Source organism: Canis lupus, chromosome 31 (genome assembly GCF_011100685.1).
Source record: "Canis lupus familiaris isolate Mischka breed German Shepherd chromosome 31, alternate assembly UU_Cfam_GSD_1.0, whole genome shotgun sequence".
Lineage (NCBI taxonomy): Eukaryota > Metazoa > Chordata > Mammalia > Carnivora > Canidae > Canis > Canis lupus.
Window position 1 is genome coordinate 28,410,433 of NC_049252.1, and position 10,186 is coordinate 28,420,618.

General features: G+C 48.1%; 1 pseudogene; it reads right to left on the reverse strand.

The window, feature by feature from the left end:
• Window positions 1-3,916: 3,916 nt before the first annotated feature.
• LOC100688651 lies at window positions 3,917-4,486 on the reverse strand (annotated as a pseudogene).
• Window positions 4,487-10,186: the final 5,700 nt, after the last annotated feature.

Consider the following 10,186-nt stretch of genomic DNA (forward strand, 5'->3'; position numbering starts at 1 on the left):
TGACCAAGTTGCAGCGAACTGGAAGTTGAGGAAGAAACGCTTGGCCCTGGTTATCCAGCTTCCGCCTAATCAGAATTGGCAGTGTCCGTTCTGCAGCGTCTCAGAAGCCACGGTGAAGAAGAAAGAAATAGAACGGAGCCAGCCTGGCCTGGGGCCGATGGTGACACCACCGAGGCAACCGCCGAGCGTGAACCGGAGCAGCAAAGCAGACATGTCTCCATGGCATGTGTCCCTGAAAGAGTGTGGCCCAGGGAGCCCCAGCGACAGCAGCAGTGGCTCAGCTGATCCCGATTGGAACCAGGTAGGACACTTCGCAAGACCCACTCATGATGGCAGCTTGGAAATCCGTTGTCACCCACCAAGGCCATCCATGTTTCTCATCCTGCTAGCCTTCTCTTTTCCTTCTTTCCACCCCACCCTCCATTACCCCTGCCTCCTTTTTACAATGTGTGATCTGCAGGAGGCTGGGACAACAGAGAAGCAGTGCTATCTCCCGGAGGGGCAAAGTCAACAGCTAGAAACTGGTTTTGCCCAAAGAGAGAGATCAGTACAAGCAAATAAATAGGCAAAAATGGGGACAGTTATCTTTGAGGAGCCACAAGGGACTGGCAAAGAGGCTTTAGCTCTTCGTGCTTGAGTGCATTCTCGGTTTCTTGAATGAGCCAGACTTCAGGGCCTGCCGGCCCACAAGGCCATGTTGGCTACTTTGGGAAAGACATATCGTTCAGGCCCATGTAGCCCAAGTGTGGGCTTGACATCCAGAGGACACCTTCATGGGAACTGGGTAAAACAGCTCCACAGCCCCACAGCTGGACTTGAGCCCCCAGGCACCACCACTCCCCACCCCACCCCCACAATGCTCGGATGACGCACCCTGCTTTGGGCATTTACTGGGGTTCTTCTGTCTTACAAGTCTCCCAAGAGAGAAACGAACAAGGGGTGGTAGAAAGGGAGGTGGGCGGGGGGTGGGGGTGACTGGGTGACGGGCACTGAGGGGGGCACTTGACAGGATGAGCACTGGGTGTTATTCTATATGTTGGCAAATTGAACACCAATCAAAAAAAAAAAAAGTCTCCCAAGAGAGGTGACCGTCTCAGGTAAGCCTTCCCAGCCCCTCACAGCTGAGCTTGCTCATTTTCCATTCTCATGTCGCCCTTCCACCCTGTACTTCTCCTTAATTACCTTCATCACGATCACAGCACCTGTGGAATGTCTCTGATCAGCATGGAAGCTCCCAGAAAGGAGGGTCTATTTCCTTCAAGCTCACTGCTGGAAGCCTGGCACAGGCCAGGCACATGGGATGCACTCAGTAAATGCGTTCTGAGGATGTAAATGATAGAATGAATGGAAGGTTCAATTCAGGAGTCATCAGAAGCTACATTATCTTTCCTTTTGTTTTTTTTTAAGATTTTATTTATTTATCCATGAGAGACACAGAGAGAGAAGCAGAGACATAGGCAGAGGGAGAAGCAGGAGGAGCCTAAAGTAGGACTCGATCCCAGGACCCCGGAATCACAACCTGAGCCAAAGGCAGATGCTCAACCACTGAGCCACCCAGGTGCCCACTATGGTATCTTTCTAAGGGGACTGGTTTGACCACACTCCCCCTCCCTGCAGCCTGGATGTGCCAGGACAGTCCCTATATCAAATGCTGTGTCCTCTGATCGGACTGGGTCAGGGAAGCTGAAACCGAATGGTCCAGCCACTTCTGCACATACACCCCTTCCTTTCTCATTCGCCTCCAGAAGGTACGCGCTGGGTGCCCATTACACAACTGTGCTTCCCCGGACTTAACAATAGAAGAAAACTCCTCACATCATCGAGGCAATCTAGAACAATCGAGTGACCACCCAAGATTGGAATGCACAGCCTGCCAGGGTTTTCACAGTGTCCGATCAGCTTCCACTCCTTAGAGAAGTGTTTATGGGGTACCTACTCCATGCACCAAGCACAATGCCAGGAGCTGATTGTTTTCTAACCTCAAGAAAGCTCTTCAGAGCACAGGCTTTGTGGATGGCCCTCTGTGTCATAGCGCTAGCACAGGCTAAAAGTGGTGGAGATCTTGACATCGAACCTAAATACACCAGACGTGGCCCAGATTTGCTGTCCTAGTCACAGCTTTAGCAATGCAGCTTGACCACTACAAGGGCAGCACGGTTGATAGCATTAATCTGATTTACAAGGGTTGTGTTTTGAACAACCACAGACCACAGCAGGACAGTCATTTCCTGCCTTGAAAGGGGTACTTGCTGTGGACTATTTCCAGGAGCTCTAGACCAGACTGAAGATCTGCAGTTTTACAAAGAGGCATCGGGAAACGATTTTTATGTGGTTGTACACTGATCTTCAGGCTGACACCTGCCACAGCTTCATCTTCCCCACAGGCTGGGGCATAGGTGTCCCCTCATGCTAGTCCTCCCCACACTGCCTTGGCCCTGCGGCCCCTCCCCCGGGACCCCCCCCCACTCCCTCCTCACAGCCTGGGATCCTCCCACCCCCAACTTGGCACCATAGGGAGCCACCCCTGTTGCTGAATATTCTTAATATCGGCCCTGATTACAGGTGAAAAAAGTCTATAAAGATTCTATAGCCTATTCCATAAAGATTGCATAAAGGACCCTATAAAGTAGCATCTAAGTACTTCGTTCTGAATTCTGTTCAGTGGTAACAGGGAAAGTCGTTATTTTCAGGGCATTTGGCCTGTACCGTGAAGGGCAGCAGAGGGAGCCATCTCCCAGCATAAAAGTAGCTACGACCCACAAGATGGCCCGGGTGTCAGGGCCACCACCACCAAGCCACACACACACACACACACACACACACACACACACACACACAGGCTCAAACAATAGCAGTGTGAATTGTCTCACATTTCTGGAGGCCAGAAGTCTGAAATCAAGGGCTCAGCAGGGTGGATTGCCTCTGAGGGCCTCTCTCGTTGGCTTGCAGATAGCCACCTTCTCTCTCTCTCTTACCTGGTCTTACCTCTATGTGTGTGTCCTGCCCCACTGTCTTCTTCTAAGGACCCTGGTCATGTTGGATTAGAACCCACCCTAATCGTCTCATTTTACCTTAACCACCTCTTGGAGGCCCTATTTCAATTATGGTCACTTTGAGATATGGGGGTAGGGGGTGGGGCTAGGACTTCAACAGATAGACTTTGGGGCCTGCACAATTCAGCCCATTAGAGTCACCCTGTTTTTTTTTTTTAAGCTTTCACAATTTTTATTAAATCCTAATCTAATATAACGGTATCTGATTTTTTATAGACATCATCCCATGGTGAACAAGTTTAATAAGTGAAAGCAAATCAGACATCTAAGTCATTATTCTCTGCAGACTAAGCAATAAGGTAACCACACAGAACACTACAGGTAACGACATACACTTACTTGCTCGGTTTTCATACAAGCCATGTTTATCAAACTATATCTCCTAATATTTAATACAGTAGAATTAGTGGTTGTAGTTCTCATATATTTTAATTACAAGTACCTTATCGAGATAACTAACATTTTGACAGTTCAACTGACTTTCCAAATTAGTATAATATGTTCAAGAAAAAGAGCAAAAAGTGAAATGAAAACGGAACATGACAAGTTAAGTTACTAAAGGAAAACAATGTAAAGAAAAAAGGTGGGGGGAAGGGAAATATCACTGGAAATACCAACAAGTCTAGACATTGGGCTGGAAGAAAATAGATCAACTATGGTTTTCACAAGTCAGAGTTTATGAATTCAATGCAATACAAATCCTTTTGAATGTAAAAGCCAAGGTGAAACTAATAGGTCTATAAACTGTTACTTTTGGCCTTAAATAGTACCAATTCTTTTGAAAAAAGGCCACAACAGTTAAGATTGTATTACTTGATTTTATTTTACACTAGGTGGCGGGCACAAAGCAATCCTCCTTCATCAAGTTGACAATTAGCTTCACTCAGAACACTTTTAATAATGCACATTAAAAAAAAGTATTCAATCTTACAAATTGTTCTGCAATCCAAATATACAATAGCTTGGAAAACAACGTTTAGAAAACAAAAGCCAATGTAAAAAGACAGATTAAAACAACTAGAACAGTACGGGTTTTATATGGCTCTGATTTTACAGTTTTCTTACTGCATCATCAATGTCAGAAATCTGTTCCTTCAGCTGGCTCCATTGCTCAGGATTTAAAGAAATACCTTTTCTTCCAGGTTTCATTTCACCTTCTGGATCCATCCAATATTCTCTAATATCAATTAGGACTTTCCCTTTAAAGTCCCGAACACTGAGGTACCTCATTTTCCCAATCTGAAACATGTTATCATCTCTGCTGCTGCTGCTCTGCTTAGAGGATGACAGGGCTCTTGATTTTTCTCCAGTCTTTGCTTCTTCACAGGTTTCTCTGGCGTAACTTGCTTTTTCCTCTTTAACTTTTTGTCAACCTCACTGTCAGAATCGCTGCCAGAAGAGCTTGAAGAAACAAGTTCCTTTGATTTAGGCATTGCTGGGATCCCTGGGTGGCACAGCGGTTTGGTGCCTGCCTTTGGCCCAGGGCGCGATCCTGGAGACCTGGGATCGAGTCCCATGTCGGGGTCCCAGTGCATGGAGCCTGCTTCTCCCTCTGCCTGCGTCTCTGCCTCTCTCTCTGTGTGTGTGTGACTATCATAAATAAATAAAAATTTTTAAAAATTTTGATTTAGGCATTGCTCCAGTCTCGCGGCCCAACTGCCTTCTGCTCGCTCGCTTGCAACTTCGAGTCACCCTGTTTTCAGTGCTATTAACTTGTGAAAAGATGTACATTTTTAAATGTTTCTCCACTGTTTTCAAGAACAGGGAGAAACTGGGGCACCTGGGTGGCTCAGTCCCATTAAGCGCCTGCCTTTGGCTCAGGTCATGATCTCAGGGTCCTGGGATTAAGCCCCAGCATCTAAGCCCTGCATTCAGCTCCCTGCTCAGCAGGGAGTCTGCTTCTCCCTCTCATCCCTGCCCTTCCCCCCACTTGTGCTCACACTTGATCTCTCTCTCTCAAATGAATAAATTAAAAACCTTTTTTAAAAATTTTGTTCAGGCACCTCTTGGGGATGTTATGCAAGTAAACTTATTTAAAGACACAGGTGGAAGTCAGTGAGGTCAGTACACAAGCACAGTGGTTAGGAGCCACCTCCAGAGGCCAAGTCAGGTTCCCGAGGCATGGAATGGGGGGTTGCAGATGATGCCGTGATAATAAGAGCTACCCCAGACGTCCTCCAACCCAGTCTCAAAAACTCTCTCCTCCCTTCTGATGTCCCCTTCTCTTACTGCCGCTTCATACACCCAAGGCTGGGCAGTTCAGCTGCTTGGCCAGCCTGGAGTCGTGCAGGGACTGGTGTGCCTCACCAATCTTTCAGTTAGACAACTGCCATCTGACTGCAGGGGAGCATGCTCTGCTCCCTGCAACGGAGCCTTGTCTGGTCCACCCTGACTTAGAGCCTCAGAGCTGGAACAAGGACAATAGAGGCATCTTGAGGGATCAGGCTAAGTGGCCCCTAGACTCACCACATACCTCACCCAGCAGTCTTTAAATGTAGTCGACTCAGTGTCTAAAGAGTTGTCTTAAGGATGAACAAGTGCACTGAATAGTAAGCAGTTGTCCTACCCTATAATCAGTTCATTGCAAATAAATGTCATTTGAAAATTATTGTATAAGGACACCTGAGTGCTCAGTGGTTGAGCCTCTGCCTTCGGTTCAGGGCGTGATCATGGGGTCCTGGGGTCAAGTCCCACATTGGGCTCCCCTCAGGGAGCCTGCTTCTCCCTCTGCCTATGTCTCTGCCTCTCATGAATAAATAAATAAAATCTTTAAAAAAAAAGAAAAGAAAATTACTGTATATACTTCCTTATGCATTTTATACACCGTGACCACCACTGGTGGTCATGTGACCAGGATGTGACCAGGAAAGAACCAATTATTTGCTTAAAATAGGATTCTGGGATGCCTGGGTGACTCAGCAGTTGAGCGTCTGCCTTTGGGTCAGGTCATGATCCTGGGGTCCCAGGATCGAGTCCCACATCGGGCTCCCTGCATGGAGCCTTCTTCTCCCTCTGCCTGTGTCTCTGCCTCTCTCTGTGTGTGTCTCTGGTGAATAAATAAATAAAATCTTCAAAAAAATAAAATAAAATAGGATTCTTTGTTTAAAGTGCGCTTGTACTTAGTGAGCACGTCAGGACATTTGACACAGTTTTTTGTTTTTTGTTTTTTTTTTTTTTATTCATGGCAGACAGAGAGAGAGAGAGAGGCAGAGACACAGGCAGAGGGAGAAGCAGGCTCCATGCAGGGAGCCCGATGTGGGACTCGATCCTGGGTCTCCAGGATCACACCCCGGGCCAAAGGTGGTGCTAAACCATTGGGCCACCGGGGCTGCCCTGACACAGTTATTTTTTAAAGAGATTGAAAGCCAGAGTCTGGATCCAGAGGCCAGCAAGCCTTTCCACACCCCTCAGGTCTAGGGGACAGGGGCAGTTCTAATGAAATAAGAAAATAGTTCTGAATCAGCACTGATTGACCCAGCCGTTCATCTCTAGATCCCGGAAGTCAGCTGGGGCCCCTTTCCCTTTGGAGACCAAAGTGTGATTGGTTTGGGTCTTTCAGTACCATGACCCAGGATGAGAGCCCACTGGACCTGTGTTCTTAGACTCTCCCTCTCTGTACCCCAGCATGATCTCAGGGCTTCTTTAAGCTCTGCCAAGTGAATCCACTCATATGCAAAAAAGCATTATGACCGCTCTGGAAAATAGCATATTGTAAGGGGGGGAGGTGGGGGGGAGGAAGGGTAGAGCTCAGGGATTACATCACTTAACCCACAGGAAACAACCTCAAAATACGTGCTTTAAGATTTTGGCTTTTCCTGTGATCTGCAAGGGCTGGGTGGGGGAGTAGCTCTCTCGTGCCTGAGCTCTCTCTTTCTCCGTCTCCTTCTCCCACATCATGTCCACTCCACTGGAGCCTCCTTCTCAATCCTGGGCCTCCCCACAAGCCTCCTTCTCAACCCTGGGCCTCCAGCCCACATGGCACTATGGTGGATGTATACAGGGAAATCCAGGTCTCCCCAGGCCCCATGCCACCTGTTACTTTGCACCCCATCTAGGGGCTCACCTGAACCTTCTTTTTAACATGATCCACCCTCTTTAAAGACCAGCTAAGCTTACACATAGCTTTTAAGTTTTCGGTTTCTCTTAACAGCCCATGTAACCAGTTGTCTTGTTGAATGCCTTCTACATCATGGTGACAAAAAGGGCTCTGGAGCCGGACTCCAAGGTTAGAATCCTGGATTCACCACTTACTGTGTGTGTAACTTTGAGCAAGTTACTTATCCTCTCTGCACCTCGGTTTTCTCACCTACCAAGGGGGGAAGGTGCTAACAGCTCCTGACTCTCAGGGTTGGGGTGAGCACATGACTCAGTATGTCAGGAGCACGCCGCAGTGCCCGTGTTGTGTAGGAGCTCAGTCGGTGGTGCTGTGTGGTCTGCACGGGATGAGCTGGGAAAACAGAGCCCAGGGACAAGGAAACCCTCTACGTGGTGTCACAGTGCTGTTATGACAGAAATACAGGGTGCTGTAGGCTTTAGGGAGGGTCATCCTGCCCATATTCCGGAAGCAAGAGGCTTCCTGGAGGAAGGGACAGATAAGCAGAGTCCAGGAAGGGAAGGAGGGACCAGAAAAGAGGAGGTTGAGGGTCTTCCAGGGACAGGGAAAAGCATTTGCACGCACACCCCCACAGGGACCAGGGAAAACAGAGGTCAAGGGAGGACGCTAAGTTAGCCCAGCAGGGCAGAGGATGGGAGGAGGAGTGACCCAAAGACGGGAGCAGGAAGTGGGGACGAGAACAGCTGGCCTTCACCCCGTGGAGGAGTCTGCATTTCACCCCAAGGATGATGGGAGCCCAGAAGCCCCGTGGAGGAGTCTGCATTTCACCCCAAGGATGATGGGAGCCCCAGAAGCCCGTATGCAAGGGGGCAGAGGGATGGAATTTGCATTTTGGCAAAATGTTGCCGGCTGCTGGGTGGAAAGCGAGTGAGAGCATGGGATTTTGTATTTTTTATCTTTGCCTACAACCCACAGGAAGTGAAACATGCCCCACCACAACCAGAGGAGGTCCAGAGTTTGAGGGGAGGGAAGCTTATCCAACCCTAAGAAAAACAGTATGAGGGGCAGCCCCGGTGGCCTAGCGGTTTAGCACCGCCTGCAGCCCAGGGTGTGATCCTGGAGATCCGGGATAGAGACCCACGTCAGGCTCCCTGCATGGGGCCTGCTTCTCCCTCTGCCTGTGTCTCTGCCTCTCACTCTCTGTGTCTGTCATGAATAAATAAATAAAATCGAAAGAAAGAAAGAAGAAAGAAGAAAGAAAGAAAGAAAGAAAGAAAGAAGAACGACAGAAATAAATAAATAAAGAAAGAAAGAGACAAGAAAAGAGGAAGGAAGGAAGGAATGAAGGAAGGAAGAAGGAAGGATCCTCCCTCCCTTCCAAGACCCTCCCTCCCCCTCCCCTCCTCCTCCCTCCCTCCCTCCCTCACCCTCCCCCCGTTCCTCCTTCCTGCCGTCCTTCCTCCCCTTCCTTCCTTCCTTCCTCCTCCCTCCCCATCCCTCCCACCCTCCCTCCCTCCCGCCCCCGCCCCCGCCCCTCCCTCCCTCCCTAACCACGTATGAGGGGGCGCCTGGGTGACTCAGGTGGTGAAGTGTCTGCCTTCGGCTCACGTCATGCTCTCAGGGTCCTGGGATCGAGGCTCCCTGCTCAGCGGGGAGTCTGCTTCTCCCTCTGCCCCTCAGCACACATGTGCATGCTCCTTCTGCCTCTCAAAAAAATAAATAAATAAATAAAATATTTTAAAAAAAGAAAAAAGAAAGGACAGCAATACAATAAACAATACAATATGGCATTACAAATACCCTAATAGGGAAAATAGGGACAGGGCTTTGCAAGGGGGCTTGCAGCCCTGAAGTTCATGCTTCAGCCTTGGGGTAAAGCCACTCCTGGGACGCCGGGGTGGCTCAGTGGTTGAGCATCTGCCTTCGGCTCAGGGCGTGAGCCCGGTGTCCTGGATCGAGTCCCGCATCGGGCTCCCTGCATGGAGTCTGCTTCTCCCTCTGCCTGTGTCTCTGCCTCTCTCTGTGTGTGTCTCTCATGAATAAATAAATAAGATCTTTTTTTAAAAATGAGACTTTCCTAAACTTTAAAATAAAAAAAGGCACTTCTGATTACAACCCATTACATCCACGTCACATACACACAGACACATCACACATACATACACACATAACATACACACACACCACATACCATACACACCCTTCACTACACTTATACTACACGCACACATACACCATACACACCACACACATACTACACATTACACACACACGCCACATACCACACACACCATTCATCACACACATACTACATGACGCACACACCACACATACTACACACCAGGCACATGCACCACGTACTGCCCACACCATTCACCACATATACACCACACACCACATGTATCATTCACCGCACATACACACATCCCATACACACCACACATACACTTCATGCAATGCACACACCTGAAACAGTTCGATATTTATCATTATTATGTACAGTGTGCTGTGCTATTTTCTATTCTGCTTTCTTTCTTCTATTCCATTCCATTCCATTTTTTTTTCTAATGATGTCTGAGACTCACTAAATTGGTTTCATGAACTACTAGGTCCCAAGCTGCAGTTTGGGAAAATGCTGACTTTGAGGGAAGCATGGAAGGCCCACAGGCTGCTTGGGAATGGGGCTTTGAAGCAGAGGGGGCCGCAGGGTGTGCTGTAAGCATGAGTGGAGCCCCAGCGCCAGCTCTGACACACAGCCACCTCCCACAGTGGGGTACCAATGGGGTGACGCAGGGCCTCGGAGTCTGCTGGAGGTGCTGACACGAGCGGGCCCCTTGCTGTATTGGCATAGCTAAGCTGACCTTAAGAAGTTTTGATTTTTAAATTTTTTTTATTTAAATTCAATTCAAAAACAATTTTTAATTAAAAAAAAAACAAAAAATAAATTCAATTCAATTAGCATATAGTGTATTATTAGTTTCCAAGGTAAAGTGTAATGATTCATTAGTTGAATATAACACCCAATGCTCATTACATCACGTGTCTATAATTAATGCCTGTCACCCAGTTACCCCATCTG